The 22036-nt window shown below is 37.0% G+C and overlaps 1 long non-coding RNA gene across 1 annotated transcript in view; it reads left to right on the top strand.

Moving 5' to 3' along the window:
• Window positions 1-3491: 3491 nt before the first annotated feature.
• LOC115291599 overlaps window positions 3492-22036 on the top strand; it is a 99515-nt gene continuing 80970 nt past the window's right edge. Inside the window, exons 1-2 of the long non-coding RNA XR_003908562.1 lie at window positions 3492-3569; window positions 12451-12541. This is a non-coding gene — a long non-coding RNA (uncharacterized LOC115291599). The remainder of the gene's footprint in view (window positions 3570-12450; window positions 12542-22036) is intronic.

Genomic DNA, 22036 nt, shown 5'->3' with positions numbered 1-22036 from the left:
AGGGTTGATTCCTCTCTGCTTGTTTGTAGATGGCTGTCTTCTCTTCTGTCATCACATAGTCTTTTCTCTGGATGTGCATGTCTGTGTCTAAATCTCTTCTTAAAAGGACATCAGTCTTATTGGATTAGGACTCACCCTACAAGCCTCATTTTAACTTAATTACCTTTTGAAAGAACTTATCTCTGAATATGGTTACCGTCTGAGGTGCTGGAGGTTAGAATTTCAACAGCTAAATTTTGGGAGACCCAGTTCACTCCACAGCAGTTGGTTTATTTCCAGCCACTGTAATGTAGGTTTTGTGAGGTTACAGACTTTTTGAGGTTTTTTGGTTCACTTATGTATCCTAAGCACCTACATCAGTGCCTGGGACATAATAGGAGCCAAATTAATGTTTGGAGAATGAATAAATGAGTCAGTCAATGAATGAAACAAGTTGAGAGACAAACATGTAAACCTCAGAGTTGTCTACGCATAACAGATGCCACATTTGCTACTAAAGATCATTTGTACTTTAACTAGTGAGCTTTGAATAGTCTTAGTTATGCTTATTCTGGCATATGGGCATATCAGTAGCATTTGTAGATAAAGTCTGTAATTAGGAAGAAGTACCAACTAAAATGCGTTAATAATTTCAAAGTGAAAAAATAAAATGCACATTAACTGTGGGGGAGAAACAGGGAACAGTAGGGGTTCTTTCAAGCCAATAAAACTTTAAGGACAAAGATTTGTAATTAAAACTAAAGTGAATTTAATCTCTCCTGCTAATCACTCCCGCACTGTTAGCCTGTTTTCATCAAACTAATTGATGGCAGATGGAACAGATGCATGGTGAGATTACGACTTCACTTTATGGCAGGGTTATAACAAATGTGACTCTCCCTCTCGTGTATGCATTAGCATTCAGAAAATGCACTCCTTTGCCTTTTTCACACACCAGAATTGTTTCTTCTTTTGTGTGAGACTGATTAAAAGGAATCAAAGGGTGTTTCATATAAATGCAATCTATTTGATCCCTTGAATAAACGTTTATTGAGTGCCGACTATGTGCAAGGTGTTGTGGAAGACAATTTGCTAACTTCAAGGAGCCTACAAGAAATTTTTTAGTCAAAAGGTTAACACAGTCATTACTTTTTTGGGCCAATTTTGAAATTACAGTTTTTGAAGTACATGTGGTTTAAAATCACATCTCACAAAATTTGTCTTTTTTTTTTTTCCTGTTTCAACAAAGGAAACTCAAGAGCAAAGCAAGTAATACCTTTAAAAATTCTTTCCCCAAAAGAATATAGCTTGTCATTAGTTTCCTTATAGCAATGATTAAAATGACTTTAATAAATTAAGTTAGCACAAATCTAAATAATTCTCTTCTAATTATAGATTTGGGAATCCTTGGAAGAAAGCAAAGTACAAACTATTATTATTAATGATTTTAATATTGCTTAATAAGTTACACAGAAGGATCATATGTGAATTTCCTAAAGTTTGGTGTGATTCATGTATATTAAATTTAGGTAATGAGAATTTCACCTTGAAATGAGCGGTAGGAAGCAACACTTAGGTAAAGTGTGATGCTTTTAACCTTAATCACTGCCTAGTGCTTTCTTAACTTGATGTTGAACTCTATACCTTCCTGTGATCCCCAAAGTCATTTCAGTTCCTCTATTCCATATCAATAAAAATAGTAAAAAATGGAAGAAAGCAGGTCTTAACTTAAATGTCACCTGTGTATAGGGAGTTATTTGGATACTCTGAATAAATATGCTACCTCTCCAATCTGTTATTCTTCATCATGGCACCTTGTTTCCTTTTAGTACATCTATCATCTACCTATCATCTCATTTTATACAAGGTTTCGTAATATCAAGAATTAAGTTTGTCTTGTTAACAGTTTTGTCCTCAGCACCCAGACAGTTACCACTACATAATGCAGGCCCCATAAGTATTTGTTGAATATTGTTGAATAAGTGATTTCAAAGTCATTTATTTAGCCCTACCCAGTTTACAGACAGATAAACATTTTATTATCTAAGATAAAGAGGTGATATATCACTTTTTGAAGATAAAAATGAAATTGTATACATTCATTGTCTCTTTTTGTTCCTTGGGCCTGGTCTGCTTTAGGACTGGACACAAAAAATTAAGTGAGGCAAACGTGTTATGTCCTCCATTGTGCCTTCCTCACTGTGTCACTTTTCTTACTTGCTCAGCATGCTTATGGGCTCTTAATTTCTTTCTGGTCAAAGGAAATGAGAAGTCACACTTATCTGGGTATAATTGAACCAATAACAACTCTCTTAAAGATACTGATGTATACAAAAGGGATTTCAGCTTTAAATAAGTGGTAAAATTCATAAATTAGTCCAACTGTAGGCATGTATTCAACAGAATTACTGAGGAGGAGAATGTAGAAATTCCTACTTACATTGTGGTCTTACAGTCACACTGTGCTGGCACATATAGTCACACTACTTTGGCCACATGTCTGACCCCGTTTGAGTCTGCTATCAAGGCTGATAGAGCCATTCTGTGTTCATTTTAAATGTTTTAGAAGCTGAAGAATGAAATGAGCTCCACTGAAAGTAGAGGGATATAAATGAACACATAAATGTTTTGAAATTTTATTAAGCATAATAATCATTGCTTGCTCTCATTTGCAAGAAGGCAACCATTTGGGAAACTTTGTGTATATATATATATATATATATATATATATATATATATATATTTAACTATAACTATTTATTTATTTATTTACCTCCAAGTTAGTTAGCATACAGTGCAGTAATGATTTTAGGACTCTATTCCAGTGACTCATCCCTTACATATAACACCCAGTGCTCATCCCAACAAGTGTCTTCCTTAATGCCCCTTGCCCATTTAGCCATCCCGCCACCCACAACCCCTCCAGCAACCCTCAGTTTGTTCTCTGTTTTTAAGAGTCTCTTATGTTTATGTTTCCCCCTCGTTTTTCTATTATTTTTGCTTCCCTTCACTTATGTTCATCTGTTTTGTATCTTAAATTCCTCATAATAGTGAAGCCATATGATATTTGTCTTTTATGACCAACTAATTTTGCTTAGCATAATACCCTCTAGTCCATTCACATATTTGCAAATGGCAAGACTTCATTCATTTTGATTGCTGAGTAATGCACACACACACACACATACATGCAAACACACATATATATACACCCCACATCGTCTTTGTGCATTCGTCCATCGATAGACATTTGGGCTCTTTCCATGCTTTGGCTATTATAAATAGTGCTGGTATAAACATTGGAGTGCATGTGCCCCTTTGAAACAGCAAACCTGTATCCCTTGGATAAATACCTAGTAGTGCGATTGTTGGGTCGTATGGTAGTTCTATTTTTAATTGAAACTTTGTATAAAAACAAGTGAAAGGGACATTTTATTGGTAAATCTAGCTGGGCCTTTACCTGTCTGACTGTTTATTATGGTTATCTTGAGTCTAAAGCCCTTCCTATGTATGGGGAATCTTCTACCATTCACAATGGGACAAAGAGAGCCGATATTCTTCTCTCAACTCCTGAGTCTGGTGGAGCTCAGGTAAGTGACTCAGTTTCAGGCAAATGGATGTTCAAGCTCAGATCACTGAATTTAACAATTAATTAAAAAGTTTTAAACTTAGTTACAGTAATAGAATTTTATTAGTCAAGGTGCTCCAGAAAAAAAACAATTATTCATATATATATATATTTTTTTAGTTGATAAATAGATATATAGATAGATATAGACAGTTATAGGTAAAAAGAATTATCACAGGGATTAGCTCACATGACTGTAGAGGCCAAGAAGTCCTGCAGTTTGCTTTTTCAAGCCTGAGAACCAAAAAGGGCAGTGATATAATTTAGTCTGAGTCTGAAGGCCTGAGGATCAGGAGTGCCAGTGTTTGAGGGCAGGACAAGATAGATGCCCCAGCTCAAACAAAGAGCAGTTTTCCTCTTCTGCTTCCTTTTTTCTCCATTCAACCCTTCAGTGGTTTGGATGATGCTGACCTGAATTGGTAAGGCCAATCTTCTTTCTTCAGCCTGCCTGAACACTGCTAGGGACACCTTCAGAGATATGCCCAGAAATAATGTTTTCCGAGCTATGTGGGCATTCCTAAACCTAGTCAAGTTACTCATTGCAGGAGTGTAGTAGTACCAGTGAGTGTAGTAGTACCAGTGAGGACAGTAGAAAGTGTCTAGCGGCAACAGTACAATTGAATGGTTCTTTCAACCTCACTTAGCTGTGGTGGATCCTGGGGCTTTCTCAGCAAGTTCTCCAGCTTTCTTGTAAATTATGTGAAATACTGTATATCTGTGATAGGAAGACCTCTACCTGCCTCAGTGAGTCCTGTTACATGAATAACCCTTTCCCCAGGAGGGTGGGCCGGACCTAAGGACTCACTTCTACTAAATAGAGTGTGGCAAAAGTGATGGGGTGCCACTTAGGAGATTCAGTTTCAAAGAGACGCTGGCTTCTGTGTTAATATCCCTGTTATTTGCTCTCTGCTTGCTCGCTCTGAGGGAAATCAGCTGGCCTTTTATGAACAACCCCATGGAGAGACCTACATGGGAAGGAATCTCTAGCTAAGAATTAGCAAGGACCTGGAGTTTATCAACACCCATATTAATGAACTTGGAAGCAGATCCTCTTCCAGTTGAACTTTAACATGATTACAGCCCCAGTCTAGACCTTATTGTAGCCTCTTGAGAAATCCTTATCCGGCATGACCCAGCTAACCCATGCCCAATGTCCTGTCCCATAGAAACTGAGATAATAACTGCTTGTTTCCAATTGCTAAAGTTTGGATAATCTGGTATACAGCAACACACACACACACACACAGTCACACACACAGTCACACAGCACCCTGGCAGAAAACCCCTTTCTGCTTAAATAAACCAGAGTAGGTTTCTGTTGTTTACAACCAAGAATACAGAAATTATTAACAGGTTGGAGAAAAGTAGAATATGATATAGTAGTGACTGAAGGTAGTAAATATCTTAAGATTCTGGAAAAGGAATATGGAAATTCATTGTATGCAGTAGTGAAACAGTTAATTAAATTTTAACCTGTGGTTGATTATAATAAAATACCATTTGAAGGCACAAGCTTGGGGAATCCAATGTCTGCTACCTTAGATGAATAGGAGATGTATGAGGAAATCAAGGATTATAAGATGAGGTGACATCTTTTAACAGTACTGGACAGATCAGGGGAGAACAACAGGTTTAAGTGCTTGGATTCTCTGTTTGAGGAATGGATATTATATGACCTTGCCAAAAGTCACTAATTTATTGCAGCCAAAGGGTTGAGTTAGTCAAGAACTAAAAAGGTACAAAATTAGTATAGCAGTTGAATTTCTGGTCCATGATATCTCTTCTATGAAGGTCTGGAAGCTATCAGTATGACAATATCTAAGAATATTTGAAGCATTTGGAAAAGCTTAAACTGCCAACTCTGTTACATGTTTCATGCCAACTAGTGCAAGCCTCTTCTCCCCTTTCTAAAAAAAGTTGTTTTGAAGATGGCTTAGGTCCTTAACCTGTGGAAGATTCCTTACTAAGACAACTTTCCTCCTTTACACCCTGAAAATAGTTTTAATTATTTGCTTGGTCAGCTAAGTGAAACCTGTTTTTAAAAAAAATTTTGTTAATGTTTGTTTATTTTTGAGAGGAAGTTAGACAAATTTGAGAGGGGAGGGGAAGAAAGAGGAAGACACAGAATCTGAAGCAGGCTCGAGGCTCTGAGCTGTCAGCACAGAATCCAACACAGGCTCGAACTCACGAACTAGGTGATCATGACCTGTGTCAAAATCAATAGTTGGAGGCTTAACTGACTGAGCCACACAGGTGCCTCGGAAACCTGTACTTAATGATGGCCCATATTTAATGAAAGAGAGATGCCAGAAACTCCTTGATAATAATGGAGAAGTTTGAAGATGTCAGGAGACTGAAGTGATGGAGTGAATTTATTTAATATAACTCAGTGGTTGGTGCTCAGGATATATCTTAGCTGCCAAGGCCCTGAAAAGTAAATTTGTGAGAGAAATGTCCTTACCTTAGAAACGGACTTTAGAGGTTATTCTCTGTAGGTTGGGCACACTGTGAGATGCTGGAGGTGAAACTATTTCCTTGACTGAAGTGCAGGGATGGTTGGACCCTAGGGAGGTAGGCAAGGGGGCAGTCCTTTATTGTCACAGATAAAGTGGGCAACAGAATTAATGTAGTGTCAGCATGGCTTCCCATATTAGGTGTGTGTGTGTGTGTCGGGGCGGGAGATGTTAAAAGTAGTTGACAGTCTGCCAGAGTCCACCTCCGGCTGGTCCAGGGTCCCCTGAAGGAGGTGACGGCATTGGCGGAAAATTGACGAAAAATTGGTGGTGAGAGAGCCTGGAGTTTCTTTCTTTCCTGGTTGGTCACCAGTCTGGCATCTCTATCTTGCCAGGTTTTGTGCCTCTATTTATAGATTTAAGTGTTAACATGACATCAAAAAGTGGAATTTTTACAAATAATTCTCAGTGATAAAGATGCTTTGAAAAGGGTGCAGAAACAGGTTTCACAGAGGCATTTTTGCAGACCTACTCTAATTACAGTGAGGTAACTTACACATCATAGGATAACAGGATATTCTCAGTGAAAAGCAGATAACATACGTATTTGTTTGAACCAGTAGTAAATCTTACAACTAAGAAGATAGCAGGATGTTTTCAGTGAGAAGCAGATAGCAAACATATTGGTTTATAACAATAACGCTAAGATTCAGGCATAAACAAGGCTAGGAGGCATTCTATTTGGCTCACAAGAGGAATAATGTATTTTCTATGGTTAGTAAATAAACCTTTTGTCAACCTTGTTCTTTGATGTTGAAGGTGTAAACGCCGTAGGTGCCCTAGATGTGCACGCCTTTGCATATGAGTGTACTCTTACCCATCCTCACAGTGGGCACCAATTAGCATATGTATGTGCAATACTTTATGCCTGGCTCTTGTTGGTTTCTTATTCCTAAATTAGGCTCTTTTTCTCTGGGCCAGAGTAAATATTATTCTTGTGTTCTTTAACCCCTTAGGAAAGCCTTTCAACAACATCTGCAGTGCTTTGTTTAAATTCCTCTTTATAGAGGTGGGAATATGCTTCTTCCCATGAGGTATCTGTGTGGAGAATATCCGTCTGACTTGGAACATTGTGAGGCCTAATCAATAGCAACAGGCTTAATTTCAGATGAGCAGTAGTAGCAGAAGGAGATGACAGTTTCTGCCTCTCATGGCAGGAGCCATGCAACATCTGCCATTTCCTTACTGTGACCCTGTCATCCAGCAAGGCCAGTGCGGCTCCCAGCAGCAGTCCACTAAGATCCAGCTTGATTTGAACTGAAGCCTGATGAATTACATTATTAGAAAATGTACGGCCCCTTACCTGATTATTAGGTGAATCAATCCAACAATCCAGTATGTCCTAATGAAGAGAGTTTAAAGTTCCTTTGAGGAAAAACAAATACACATTGTGAATTTTCATTCTAGGATTCTCCAAATTATCCTGTTTATAATTGTCATCAAGGATGACTAATAATTTTTATCATTAGTTGACAATGTCTGTGAGTGAGCACTAATTTCTGGGGATTCATACTGCTACTGTGTCAGATCAGGGACCTATGGAGAGTCAGCTGATGCATAGTGTTTTGACCAAAGCAATATTGCCTCACTGAAGAAGAGCAGAGAATAGTGCCACAATCAAATACTTCAAAGACGTGGGCAGCTGATTCCTACCCCATCCTCATTTGTCTTTCCAATATGCCTGGTTCTGAAGATAGATGAGTTCTAGAAAATGACAGGTGGTTATTTTAATTACAGCTGCTGTTTTAAATGATCTCCTTATGGAGCACATCAACATACCCTAGCATCTCATATGCAAATATTTATCTGAAAAATATTTTTTCTGATTATTTTTATTCCACTAAGCAGAAGATACAAGGATTTGAAACAGGTATTATTGCAACTCCAAAATTTGACCCAAGATTCCATCAACAAGTAGTTTCAGTATATTGATCACATTACTTTCATAGGACCTGGAAACCATGTATCTTAAGTGTGATAACATGGTATGTTCATGCTGTTCATGCATTTGTTCAAAAATGGTGATTGAGCTATTTTTTTTATTTCAGTTGGATTTATTTTAATTTTTTAAAATACTTATTTTTGAGTAAGAGTAAGATACAGAGTGTGAGCAGTTGAGGGGCAGAGAGAGAGGGAGATACAGAATCTGAAGCAGCCTCCAGGCTCTGAGCTGTCAGCACAGAGTCTGAGGCAGGCCTTGAACTCATGAACTGTAAGATCATGACCTGAGCCAAAGTCAGACGCGTAACCCACTGAGCTACACAGGCACCCCTATTGACTGTTTATTTTGTTTCATTTGCCTTTTTAGGTGCTAAAAATGTAGCAGTGAACAAAAAGAACAAGTTTCTCAAGAGTTAACATCTTTTAGGGGAGAGACTGATAATAAACAAATAAACATGTAAATACATCACATATTCAATTCTGATGAATACTATGTAGAAAAATAAAATAAAGTCAAGGGAAATAGGGGAGGTCAGAGAATGGGACATTGTGACTTAATATGGAGGTTAGGTTAGGTTGAACTAAACCCATAGAGACCTGATGGAAGAGAGGGAGCATACCATGAAAATATGTGGGAGAAGTTTCTAAACATAAGAAAGAGTCTTTCTAAACAAAGACTGTAAAAGCAGTGATCTGCATTTCAAGGTGGTCAGAGTAGCAGATACACAATGAGTGAGGTGGGTGTAGGGATAGAGGCAGTAGATCATCAAGGGAATTGTAGCCCATCTTCGAGTGAATTGGGAAATGGATGGATGATTTTGTACAGAAGTGTGATATTATCTAAATTATATTTTAAAAGGACCATTGTGGTTAATGTCTAATTAATGTATTAGGTGGAAAGAGGATGCAGTTAGGAGACTAAAATTGCAGTGATTAAAATGAGAGATGATGGTGTCTTGAAGCAGGTTGGTAGTAGTGAGAGAGAGTGGAACTAATTACACTCTGGGTTCTTTTTTAAAATAGAGCCATATAGTTTTGTTGACGGCTTGAATTTCTGGTATAAGAGAAAGAGAAGAATCAAGGTTTTTGACCTGAGGTTAGCCACAGCAGAAAATGGCTACTACTCTTTGGGCTGGAAGAACCATAAAAGAAGGTAGCATGTCAAGAGTCAAAAAATTGGAGCCAACATGGATATAGAGCCACTAAGGGATTTCCCAGTACATTCAGGGGGAGTGCTGCTGGAGTAGAGGCAGAGGCGAAGCACTCACTGCTGGAGACCCCATAGGAAACAGTGAGATAGGCAGTTAGAGATAATCTTTTATTTTATTCCTGCCCTCCAAGTTTCTGCCAGTACTGTCCATTGGCTGAAATGGTCTGGAAGCCAGAATGGAAGGAAACAGGGGGAAGGCAAGAAATGAAGCTAAGAGTGAGCAGGCAGGGGAACCATAAGGCAGTTGGATGTGAGAATTTGAAATCCTAAACTCTAACATGACAGTTTTAGTAGATGAGGTCTCTGCAATCTGGTTGATGGTTTTCGCCAGAACTCAACCATGCTGGCGCCCTGAGATCAGGATGCGAGCCCCCATACTGTTAGAAATAAATTTCTGTTGTTCATAAACCACCCAGCCTATGGCATTTTATTACAGCAGTCCAAATGGACTAAGGCAATATGTAAACTGAATTTTTAAATTAAAAATATATTTTTTAAAGCGATTGAGCTCAATTAGGTAGCCTAGGGAGTGAGTGAAAAAAAAATGAAGGCTCTGAGAACAGAAACCTAGACCATCCAATGTGAGGAGGAGGCAGCAGAGGACCCTGAGAAAGAGTGCTCAGGGAGCTAGGAGCACATTTGAGAGAGTCGTGTCCTGGACGCTATGTGTAGGATTTGTTTAAGGAAGATGGTGATCATTGATGTTAGAAGCTGCTCACAGGATAAGTGTGATGAGGCCTGAGAATTGAGTCCTTGGTTTTAGCAACATACTTGTCACTGGTGACCTTCATAACAGAGCTGGCACTAGGATAAGGCAAGGGAAGTACTTGCCTGGGGTGCCAAAAATCTCAATATTTTAATGCAGTTAAATGATATCTTAATGTGACATTTTTAAAAATTAATGGAACAAATCTACAATGGATACAATGTCAACAGTTTAAATAAGGACAGGATTGGTAATAGTACTGTACTGAGCCATATTTAAAGTCTGAGGAAAAAGGAAACATCAATATTCAGTGTGTATTTATTTAAACATTTGATAAGTTCATCATGACTTTTTGCATAAATTTTTATTTTTAAGACAGTACATGAAAATTATTTATCTCAACTGATGAATTTTTGGTGTCCCTTAAATTTTATATCCAACACAAGGATGTCACTTACCTCACCCTAGCCCTGTCCCTGCTTAATGAGAACTATTTCATTTGAGAGATGAAGGTGAAAGCCTAATTGGAGACTGGGAGGGAAGTGGGGTGGGTTGAGGAAAGAGGAGTGAATGGATCAAGACAGGGGTGAGTGACTGCTCCTTCAGCCTGGGTCCAAGAATTGAAGAACCTGGGGCGAATAGGCCGTCTGAAACCAACCATAGCAGACTTGCAACTTACATGTGCCTTGATGGAAAAATAACTGTTCTTATAACGTTCCAAGATGAGGAGTTGGTGCCACAGCAGAAATGATCAGCAAAGGTTCTCTTCCTTTAGGAATAAAAGTTTGAGATATCTCACTAAATGAAGAATCTTGATTAGCAGAGGTACTATTTTTAAGGCAAAGGAATATGGAATGTGTAGTAAAGGAGGGAGATCATGAACTCTGATTACATCACTTGCCAGTTCTGGAACTGAAGACTGAAGCCTATGCCTATCGTTTCTTTTTCACTGTGTTTTGAAAAGTTTTAGTCAGTTGAGCTAGGTCTCAGGGGTTTTTTTGTTATGTGTTTTTTCCTATTGTAATTTATAGGAAGTTAGTTGTAATGAAATTCACAATTTAACTCATTGATTGTAGGGCATCCGGATAAAATAGTTAAAAAACTATAAGGAGGGTAGTTAAAATCTAGCTGAAGTAAGTTGAGGCTTTGGGATGGGGGAGCCTGTTTGAATTGTTGTCGGGAGTTGTATTATGCCATTAAAATTTTTGTTTTGGAATGATAAATATGAAAAGAAGTTTATAAATAGATCTGGGTAATGAAAGATGTGAACTCTAAAACTTTTGAAAGGCATGAGAAAATGGTTAGGCATTAGCTGTTTATGGAGAACTGAGTGGGGCATAGAATCCTTTTGCCCAATCCTTAGTGACATGGCTTGGGTCCTAGGATCATCCAAGTGACTTCTCTGTTTCAGCTTTGAAATCTTTAGGGAGGGACATAGAATCATAGGTAAGGAGTTTTAAGACCTTAATGTTGAATATTCAACTTTGTGGTTAGTGTGGAATCAGATACCTTCTCATAAAACTGGACCCATGCTGAGACTTGGATGATTACTTCCTTGTTCTGAGTCTCATATTGCAGCTTTCTCTCAACTGTGGTAGTGACTGATGTACTTTACAATTGGATATTTGTTCATTTGCTACCCAAATTGGTTTCTTTTGTTTGCAGCCAAGAATGTAGACTGGCACATTCAGATTCTGAAGAAACAGTAATAAATAATTTCAACAAAGACTTATAAACTTAAGGCCAAAAATAAAACAAGTCTAAAACAAGATATAAAGATGTTATAGAATGACTTCAGAAGTCAATTTGTAAACACTGTTACGAGTACTCTGCCTTACAGGGATCTAGTCCACGGAAATAAAATCACAGTAAAGGGCATTATATTTTAGGATTTTTTTGGATAGGACTGTTAAGTACAAAACTGGGGCGGGGGAAGCAAATTACTTCAATAGGTGAACAGTTAAGCAAATTATTGTATACTCATCTCAGGAAATAATATATAGCTGCTGAAAATAGTAAATTTGGTTGATGTAAATTCTTTTAGGAAAGTCAAAAATATTGTTTTAGAGATTAAAGAACTGTATGTAACATGATCCAATTTTTGTAACTATACCAGTGTTCAAGGTAGAAGCAGAAAAGCAACAACAACAACAACAACAACAACACAACCTGGAATTGGAAATGTTTTGGGGAATTGGCTTTTGACAATCACCCACCAAGTATTAGATTGGTCCAGACGCATACACCATGCACACACAATCATACTTACTCTCACTATATACAAGGCAGGTTGATTTCTTTATTCTTCCAATTCTATCCTATTCTATTTTTGAAAATGCTGATTATGACCAACTAATGGACTTTATGGTCTGCTGACTGTTTAATATTCATGATTTGGAACACACCATTTTTCACACGAATACTTCTTACTGTCCTGCTATTACTCTCTGATATCACTTTCTTTTTTCTTCAGGTGATGTCAAGAGTTGACTCCTCCTGTGGCATCCTGTGATAAAATAATTTCTCAACTTTAACGTGATAATCAATGACAAGATTCATTTGTGGTAAGATGCCACTTGGTAATAGCCCTATAACCTCTGACTACAGGAACCAAATCACTATGACTTGGGGCATGATTAAAAGATAGGTGTTCACCCCCAGTAGCGGAAATATGAAAGTGCTAATCCATTTTTATTTTGTAGTTACTGAAGTTCTTTCACATAACTCTCCATTTTTAATTTTTTTAATGTTTATTTTTGAGAGAGGAGAGACTGAGTGGGGGGAGGGACTGAGGAGAGGGAGACATAGGATCCTAAACTCAGGCTCTGAGCTCTTAGCATAGAGGCCGACATGGGGCTCGATCTTACTAACCACAAGATCATGACCTGAGCAAGTCCTATGCTTAAATGACTGAGCCACCCAGGCACCCCCATAACTCACCCTTTTTAACAACAGGTGAGATAGAGTCATCAAGACTATTTACATGAAGGACCATGAGAATATCCTAGGGAGAACTCAAGATGAAGAGAATTAAGACCCATACACACCAAATTAGTTCAGGGACCTCTCATTTAAAATAATGTAGGGGTGCCTGGATGGCTCAGTTAGTTAAGCTTCCAACTTTGATTCATATCATGATCTCAAGGTTTGTGATATTGAGCCCTGCATTGGGCTTTCTGCTGTCAGTGCAGAACTCACTTCAGATCCTCTGTCCCCCATTTTCTGACTGCCCCTTTCCCACTTCTGCATGCATGTATGTATTCTTTCTCAAAAATGAATATTAAAAAAATAATGTATAGCTTAAGGTCTATTGATCTAGTGTCTCCTGTATTCTTACAAGAATATTTAGCAAACACATAAACAAAGAAGAAAACTCAAAAACCTTAAAGTTTGAAACTCAACCTAATTCTGGAATCAGAGAGAAATTTCCACTAACAGTAAGGTCTGTGAAATTGAATTAAGAACCCCTATTTTGGCTCATCCAATGACTCAGCAAGCCTGCCCATTGTTTTATTCCTGTGATTGGCAGTATGTCTGTGCTTCCTTCTGGCAATGCACATATTTTAAATCTGACACTAGGAAACCACAGTACGGTTAGGCTCAAGATGTTCTATCCTTATGAGATGATTCCTATAGTTTATAATGATGGTAATGTTAGGATAGCATAAAGTATTTTTTCAGAATTTATTTCTTAAACAAGATCATGAAAACCTTACCAGCTTGACACTTTGAAATACCTTTGTTAGAACACATAGGAGCCTCTCCTTTTTGTGCATCAAGTGACCTAAAATGAAGGGTGATTTATGTCATCAGTGTAAATCACCTTGGGTATAAAAGATGTAGTGTGTATGGTACAAGTGGAGACCCGTCCTGGTCACCACTGCTTTTCATACACCAAGATTTGCCTGGGAAGACTTCCACAGTGCTCACAGTCTAGGCTTTTTTGGAGGACGCCTACTGAAAGGGACCAGTAAGAAGGTAGAGGCTGTGGTACCTGTAGTCGCTTTATCCCCTAGATGTAATGCCAGGGTCTGGACGCTCTAATAGAAACAATCGATTTGCGATAACATGGAGGTTCTCCATTTTCCTGTCACTGTCTTCTTATAGGGCAATTGAAAGAACAACATTTTTGCTGAGCATGCAGGCAGACTGCTGGATCACCAGAAAGTCTGGATTTAGAAGCAAGCTGTTTACATAAATTATCTGGGAAACCTTGCTGCCCAATAGCTAGGTAATCTGAGGACTCCTTAGGAAGTTGGAGTCCCATCTCTAGGGAGAGGAAAGCCACTGTAACGTGAGAACTGATTTAGGAATAGTCTCTTTGGCAAGAGAAGAGGAGGATGATATCAGCTGGCTCACTGTTCAGGTAATTCAGGGAGACGGTTGCTATATTACAGTACATCATCTCAGATGAGAGAAACAGTCAGCTCAGTACAAGCCTCTTCTTGCTCACCTTCTCCATTAAGGGGAGGTGGAAGCCTTAAGTTTGGACCACTGCAATATTATAAAGAGTGAGATCTCACTATCAGAAGGCTGGAAAAAAAATCACTTTTCTTTTAAATTACCCTATATATTTGCCCACATATTTAGTATCTTCTGTGTTTTTTATTTTCTTATGTAGACCCATTGTTTTCATTTAGTATCATTTTCTTTTCTCCTGAAGGACTTTGTTTTGAAAGGTACTTTTCTTTGTTATAGAAATCTAGGTGGACAGTTTTCTTTTCTCTTATGTTTTAAAGATGCTGTTCCACTTGCATTATTTTTGGTGAGAAATATACCATCATTCTTACCTCTGTTTCTCTGTCTATAATGCATTTTTTGCCTGATAAATGCCTTTAAGGTTTTGAATTATTCAGTGTTCTTCAAAGGAAGAATCTGCTATTAATTTCATTCAGTTTACTTTTTTAAAATCTCAGACATTGAATTTTTTCACCTCAGAAATTTAGTTTGGGTCTTTAAAAAAATCTTTGACTCTACCTTCTTGAGTATGTGAAATATAGTTATGTGCATATTCTAGTGTCCTTATCTACTAATTCTATCATCTGATGTTTCTGATCTGTTTTGATTGACTTCTTTCTTCTTGTTATGGATCAAGAATGAGTGTTTCTTTTGCTATATTCCTCTAACCCAGTTTGATAGAATCTCTTTCTATGTTTGACAATCACTTCAAGCAAGTGGCAAAGTTCCTGCTAACAGTCACTAACTTCCTTATACTATTGACACATTGCTTAGAAAATTACTGAACACACACGTATCATAGTGGAGCTGCCTACAACTTAATGACCATTGGATATGTTCTGGCTAGTTTTATGTATCATTAAAATGAATGTAAAATGATTTAGTGATGTAAGTTTTGAGAAATTTTAGATATTGGAGATGTCTAACAAATAATCTCATGGCAAACATCAATTATAAATTAATTGTCTCTTCATGTCATCTGACATGTGCAGCTTTTAAATATTCTATTAGTGATGCTTAAAAATCAGAATCTAAAATATAATCCTAGCTATGTAAGCAAATTATACTTGGATAAAGAGATCGTAAGGAAGTACATAGACAAATCTATAAGAAGCCCAAAATGACTTTCTTGTATGAACTCATGATTCAAACTGAAAATTTCAATCATATTTTATCCCATTTTAGGATAGAAACTATTTGTTATAGTAATCATTCTGATTTGGGAGACATGTAATAGTCAGGATTTCGGTTCCCCTAATGTCAAGGGTGTACTATATAATTCCTTTGTGTTAACATAATGCAAATAAACCTGAGAGATTTACAACTATGATTTATTAACACTTAGAGTCTATTTGTTTATTAAGATGGCTATCCTTCTTATGTCTTAAGAAACAATGTATTTTAATTTTGTATGAGAAGAGAATAGATTTGTAATGGTTTGGGGTGAGGTTGGGAGTAAAGAGTAAAGGTCTCAGGGCGCCTGGGTGGCTCAATTGGTTAAGTGGCCAACTTCGGCTCAGGTCACGATCTCATGGTTCATGGGTCCGAGCCCCACATCGGGCTCTGTGCTGACAGCTCAGAGCCTGGAGCCTGCTTTGGATTCTGTGTCTCCCTCTCTCTCTGCCCCTCCCCGCTCATGCTCTGTTTCTCTCTGTTTCAATAATAAATTAAAAAAGAATTTTTTTTAATTAAAAATTTTTAAAAAAAGGAGTAAAGGTCTCAAGGGCACAGAGTCCTATTGAATCTTGAACCTGGCCTTCTTATTTGTGATCCCCTTTATGTCTTTTCTCATATGCTTGGTCTAAATTCAGAAATATTAGCTAAACTTTATTCTATGTCCATGGAATTCTAGAACTCTGAATTTGATTTTGCCTCTGTGCCTTCCAGTTCTAGTTTTTGGCCCTTTAGAGAACCTGACTATAAGTGACTCACTATCTCTTATTACTTATTGGAAAACCCAAACCCTCTCCCCACCTATCCCATCCTGATGGCCCCCAAAACTCAACTTTAGTACCATATCAATTTTTCTTATCAATTAAAAAGTTAAAAGAACAATTAAAGCTGTTGTGGATTACTCTTTGAGATTTATGGTTTGTTATTTTGCTATTTAGCTCTAATGAAAGGGATTTGACATTTATATAGTTATCACTTTCCGTTTAACATATGTTGAGACTTAAACTAATCTTGATTGGTTCCAAATGATCCTCAAAATATGGGCCAAATTCATGGGCTTGTGCTTTACAAATGGGTCACATCACACAAATAAGGATGTGACTTTACTCAAAACATTCTTAAAAAAGAAACATGTTATTTAATCATTCAAATGATTTATAGGAAGGAATTCTTAGCATTTATTTGTTAAATGACTTATTTTTTGCTCACAAAATAATGTATTAAAAAATAGCTTATAAAGGAGAGTGGCCATGATAGTACTAAAAAAAGCCCCAGAATTCTTTATGTTTGACTATTCTTCCTTCATGTGAACTGCCCTTTTCTGCACCAACACCCGTATCCTTTCACACTTTATTATCTTTATAAAAAGGAAGGAGACAACATACAAAATTAATTTAAGTAAAGGTCTGCATTACAACTGAAAGCCATTAACTGGCAGCCGTTTACCAAAGCACAGGAAAAAAATCAATTTTAATTAGTATTTTTGGCTTTAATGAAAAGTGATCACAAAATTGGCATTTTAGCTAATACTATTGAGATTTATGGTAAGGTGATACTAATTAATTTTCTGTTGAATTGCTATGGGCCCTGAATATCTGCAATGAAGTGATATATTTGCTGACTCCCGGGGCTGCATCAGCATTTCAGAATTTTGTAACAAAAGGCTTCTTAATGGTTTACTGACATATTTCACATGATTGCTCCTAAGCTACAAAATATTATTATTTTTTCCATAAAAAGACTGTTATAGGCAATCAAATTTCATAACATTTTTTAAATTGGGGACATTTTATTTTAATGTATCTTGAATGTTAGCCAAAAATTCTGTATTTCAAATACAACTTTCTTTTGTCTAGTTACAAGTGGTAAAAAGAAGACATGATATACCTTAATTAGAGAAGATTTCATGAGTTATTTCTCTTTATTTTCTCACTTTTCCTCCTGTGTAGATTTTATTGGTAATAAATTGGCCACTGAACTTACTTAAATATTTTCAGATTGATTTGAAAGCAGAAAATAAAAAAGAAACAACTAAGTTTCATAATCCACTCTTCTCACATGATTTGAATTTTAAAAGCTTTGATTTCACTTTGCTTTAATTGTGGTTATTTCTTACTTTTTTAAAAAATGAAAAGCTGTACTTACTGAAGGCTTTAAAAATTAAGTTGACCCTTGAACAATGTGGGGGTTAGAGGCACCGACCCTCGTGCAGTCAAAAATCTGCATGTAACTTGGACTCCCCAAAACTTAACTACTCAGAGCCTATTGTTGACCAGACTTACTGATTAACATAAACAGCCAATTAACACATATTTTGTATGGTATATATATTATATACATTATTATTACAAGAAAGTAAGCTGGAAAAAAATGTTATTACAAAATCATAAGGGGTGGGCATCTGGGTGACTCAGTCAGTTAAGCATCTGACTTCAGCTCAGATCATGATCTCACCATTTGTAGGTTCAAGCCCTGCGTCAGGCTCTGTGCTGACAGCTCAGAGCCTGGAGCCTGCTTCAGATTCTGTGTCTCCCTCTTTCTGCCCTCCCCCACTCATGCTCTGTCTCTGAAAAATAAATAAATGTTAATATTTTTATAAAAAATCATAAGGAAGAGAAAATCCATTTGTAGTACTGTATTTTTAAAAAAATATCTACATATTATGTGGACATGCACCATTCTAACCTATGTTACTAAAGGGCCAACTGTATGTAACTTTCCCCTGCATGCTGAAAATCTGTATCCTTACACTGATTTTGTTTGACCTTGACTAGAAAGCATTTTATTTGTTGTTGTTGGCTGTCATAGATAGATACAGGAGACACATTCAGACTTGATTACAAGGATGGCCTATGGGAGACAAAGGGGTGGTGCTGGAATACTGGCTCCAGCAGGGATTGCCTTTGTTCAATCACATATGTGTATTTTGGAGGTTTTTGTTTTATTTAATTTAATTTAATTTATTTATTTATTTATTTATTTATTTATTTTATTATTCTTTTTCATTAACATCTGAGTTAGTTAGCATATAGTGCAACAATGATTTCAGGAGCAGATTCCTTAATGCCCCTTATTCATTTAGTTCTTCCCCCCTCCTACAAACCCTCCAGTAACCCTCTATTTGTTCTCCATGTTTAAGAGACTCATATTTTTATCCCCTTCCCTGTTTTTATATTATTTTGCTTCCTTTCCCTTATGTTCATCTGTTTTGTATCTTAAAGTCCTCATATGAGTGAAGTCATATGATATTTGTCTTTCTCTGACTAATTTCACTTAGCATGTCACCCTCTAGTTCCATTCACGTAGTTGCAAATGGATAGAAGTGTATTTTTCTAATTATAAGAATCTAAGTATAATTTAAGATTAAATCATTAATCAATAAAACCCCAATGGTAGAAAATACAAACTTAGGAACAATTGATTCTTAGACTACTAGAGTAGACTCAATAGAATAGAGTCAATTAAATAACTGCATCATCTAATCCAGTCCTTTTTCTTTAAAAATGAGTAAGCTAAGGCTCATAGAGGCTAAATCACTAGATTAATGATTCACAACTGATTGTAAGAAGAGGGCTAGTTAAGTCTGTCCTACTGGTAAATTTTATGATTCTTACGTATGTGTTCTTATGTGTCAAAGGGAGGCAATATCAAATCTATCTACTATCGATTAGCAATAAGTAAATAAAAGAATGCTACCTTTTATGATGCACATTTGGGATGATGTAGCAGGGGAAACTGAATGTTAAAAAAGAAAGTCTTAGGCAGAATTCAGAGAGGTAGAAAAATACAGCTTCTTTTCATTCTTGCCTGAACCATCACATAGGCTATTACAGGAGCCAATGTACAGTGTCCTATAGTCTTTTGGGAAAAGTATACATTCAGAGTCACATCTAAAATAAAAGAAAAAAATCCACAAACATCTCTGCTGAAAAGTCACTAGAGGATATTTTCTACTTTAAAGATTTTAGATTTATTTTTTTAACATAAGGAATATTTTACTTTGCTTTCCAAAAAGTTTTTAGAGCATGGCACAGATTTCAGTTAACATTTACTAATCAGGTCTCATACCAATGGGCTTCTTGTACTCACCTTCACCTTCCTCCAGAAATAGTCTTCACCGCATTTGATTGATGTGGCCTCCTCTTTGGGACCCACAAGATGTGCAGGAGGCATCCACATGCCTCGATACTCTGGTAGTAAGGGCACACGTTTTTTTTTTTGTTTGTTTGTTTGTTTATTTGTTTGTTTCTCAGGTACTAGAGGATCAGAATTTTAAATCAGAAAGGGATATTTGGAATTATTTATTCTAAACTCATTTTTCAGTTGAGGAAATCAAAACATTGGAGTAATTATAAAACTTGCCATTGTTACCTGGCCAGTATGAAATAGATGTGGGAACTATAATTCAGACAATCTAAATAATAGCTAATGAGTTTTTCTTTATTCCGTATATTCAGTAGTTTACCAATAAGTTGAACATCTGGCTTAAAATGTGCCTCATATCACATTTACACTCCACGTAAAATATTTTCAGAGAAAGAGTCTCTTGAGTACAAGATGAAATAATGGAGGTACAGATCTTGGATGTTACTGGGATGTAAGTATGTAGCACTATTGAATTTTCCATGTGTTCTTCAACTTTGGTCATTTTGTAGTCATCTCTATTGGTCCAGGAAGTTGATTTTGGCAATTTATTTAGGAATCATCAAGTTCTGGCCTTTTTCTTTGTTAACTAAATTCACAATAATCTTAGGTATACACCAAAGTGACAATATTAAATTACAGTGGGAAATTTAACTTTTGAATGAATGAATTATTCTTTGCTGCTTGAAGAAAAGTCTATATGGGCTGATAAATTATAATTATAAGATTTCATGTAGTTGTAGAGAAGGGGAACTTGGTTGTATCCTTTTAATGATTTAGGGCTCTGAGATGATTGCTGGATGAATTTATCTCTATGAAGGAGTAGGTGGCCTAGAATTTGAGAATACTCCCTGCAGGACTGACTTCAAGGGAATGCAAATGTCACACAGGGCTGACATTCAGAAGGGACACTTTCTTCATTTAATGCTCTGCTGTTAGCAGTATTGAGTTCTTAATAATTTTATCTTTGAAAATGTATTTTTAAGTGAAATCTAATGGGGCAATAGAACACATCCGTACACAGAGGAGATGCATGCACTGTGTATGCCTGCTGTTTCTTACCACCTTACTGCACTCAGGATGCTCCCTGAGCACAGCACACCGGTGGACCACAGATGTGTGGGAGTGCAGAAAGACTCAGCACTTGTTACTTGTGCTGAGTAAGCAGTGTGCTGACTGCCCAACAGGCCATGTTTTCCATTGTAACCAGAACTTTCTTAGAATACAGAAAGAAGGCAGTGGTGTTATGAGAAACACAAATGACCAAGGAACTCTATTCTTTCTTATTCATGTTACTTCCATGTGTTAGCCAATCACTTATGCTCAAAATGATGACAGGGAAGGAAAAAGAAAGTTAGAGCAACTTATGTTTTTTTTTCTTTCAGTGTTTTTCTACCTATCAGTAAGCCAAAGATAGAAAATATTGGTAAAATGTACATCTATTTTTTAAATGTTTATTTATTTATTTTGAGAGAGAGAGAGAGAGAGAGTGTGAGGAGCAGAGGGGGCGGAGAGAGAGAGAGAGAGAGAGAGAGAGAGAGAGAGAGAGAGAGAGAATCTCAAGTAGGCTCCACACTGTCACTGCAGAGCCCAATGCGGGGGTTTGAACTCACAAACTGTGAGGTCATGACCTGAGCCAAAATCAAGTGTCAGGCATTTAACTGACTGAGCCACCTAGGTGCCCCCAAATGTGCATGTATTAAGAATTCAAATAAAAACAGTTGAATTAGTTTTGTGCTGTGTTTCTAGTTGTCTGGTAAGAATGAAATATACATATACATGCATGTATGAGCTACATGATGTGTGAATTTTATCATTTTGGTGACTAGGCGAGTTAAATGCTCTTATGTTTGCATTTAAAATTCAAAGGAAACAATCAAGAAAACTAATAGGCAACCGAAAGAATGGGAAAACCTAGTTGCAGATGACATATCAGATAAAGGGCTAGTATCTAAAATCTACAAGGAACTCACCAAACTTCACACCCACAAAACAAATAACCCAGTGAAGAAATGGGCAGAAGACATGAACAGACACTTCTCCAAAGAGGACATCCAGATGGCCTACAGGCACATGAAACAATGCTCAACATCACTCATCATCAGGGAAACACAAATCAAAACCACACTGAGATACCACCTCACACCAGTCAGAGTGGCTAAAATGAACAAATCAAGAGACTATAGATGCTGGCGAGGGTGTGGAGAGACGGGCACCCTCCTACACTGTTGGTGGGAATGTAAACTGGTGCAGCCACTCTGGAAAACAGTGTGGAGGTTCCTCAA

Source organism: Suricata suricatta, chromosome 5, assembly GCF_006229205.1.
Source record: "Suricata suricatta isolate VVHF042 chromosome 5, meerkat_22Aug2017_6uvM2_HiC, whole genome shotgun sequence".
In the NCBI taxonomy this organism is placed as follows: Eukaryota; Metazoa; Chordata; class Mammalia; order Carnivora; family Herpestidae; genus Suricata; species Suricata suricatta.
This window is presented reverse-complemented; position numbering and strand designations above follow the sequence as displayed.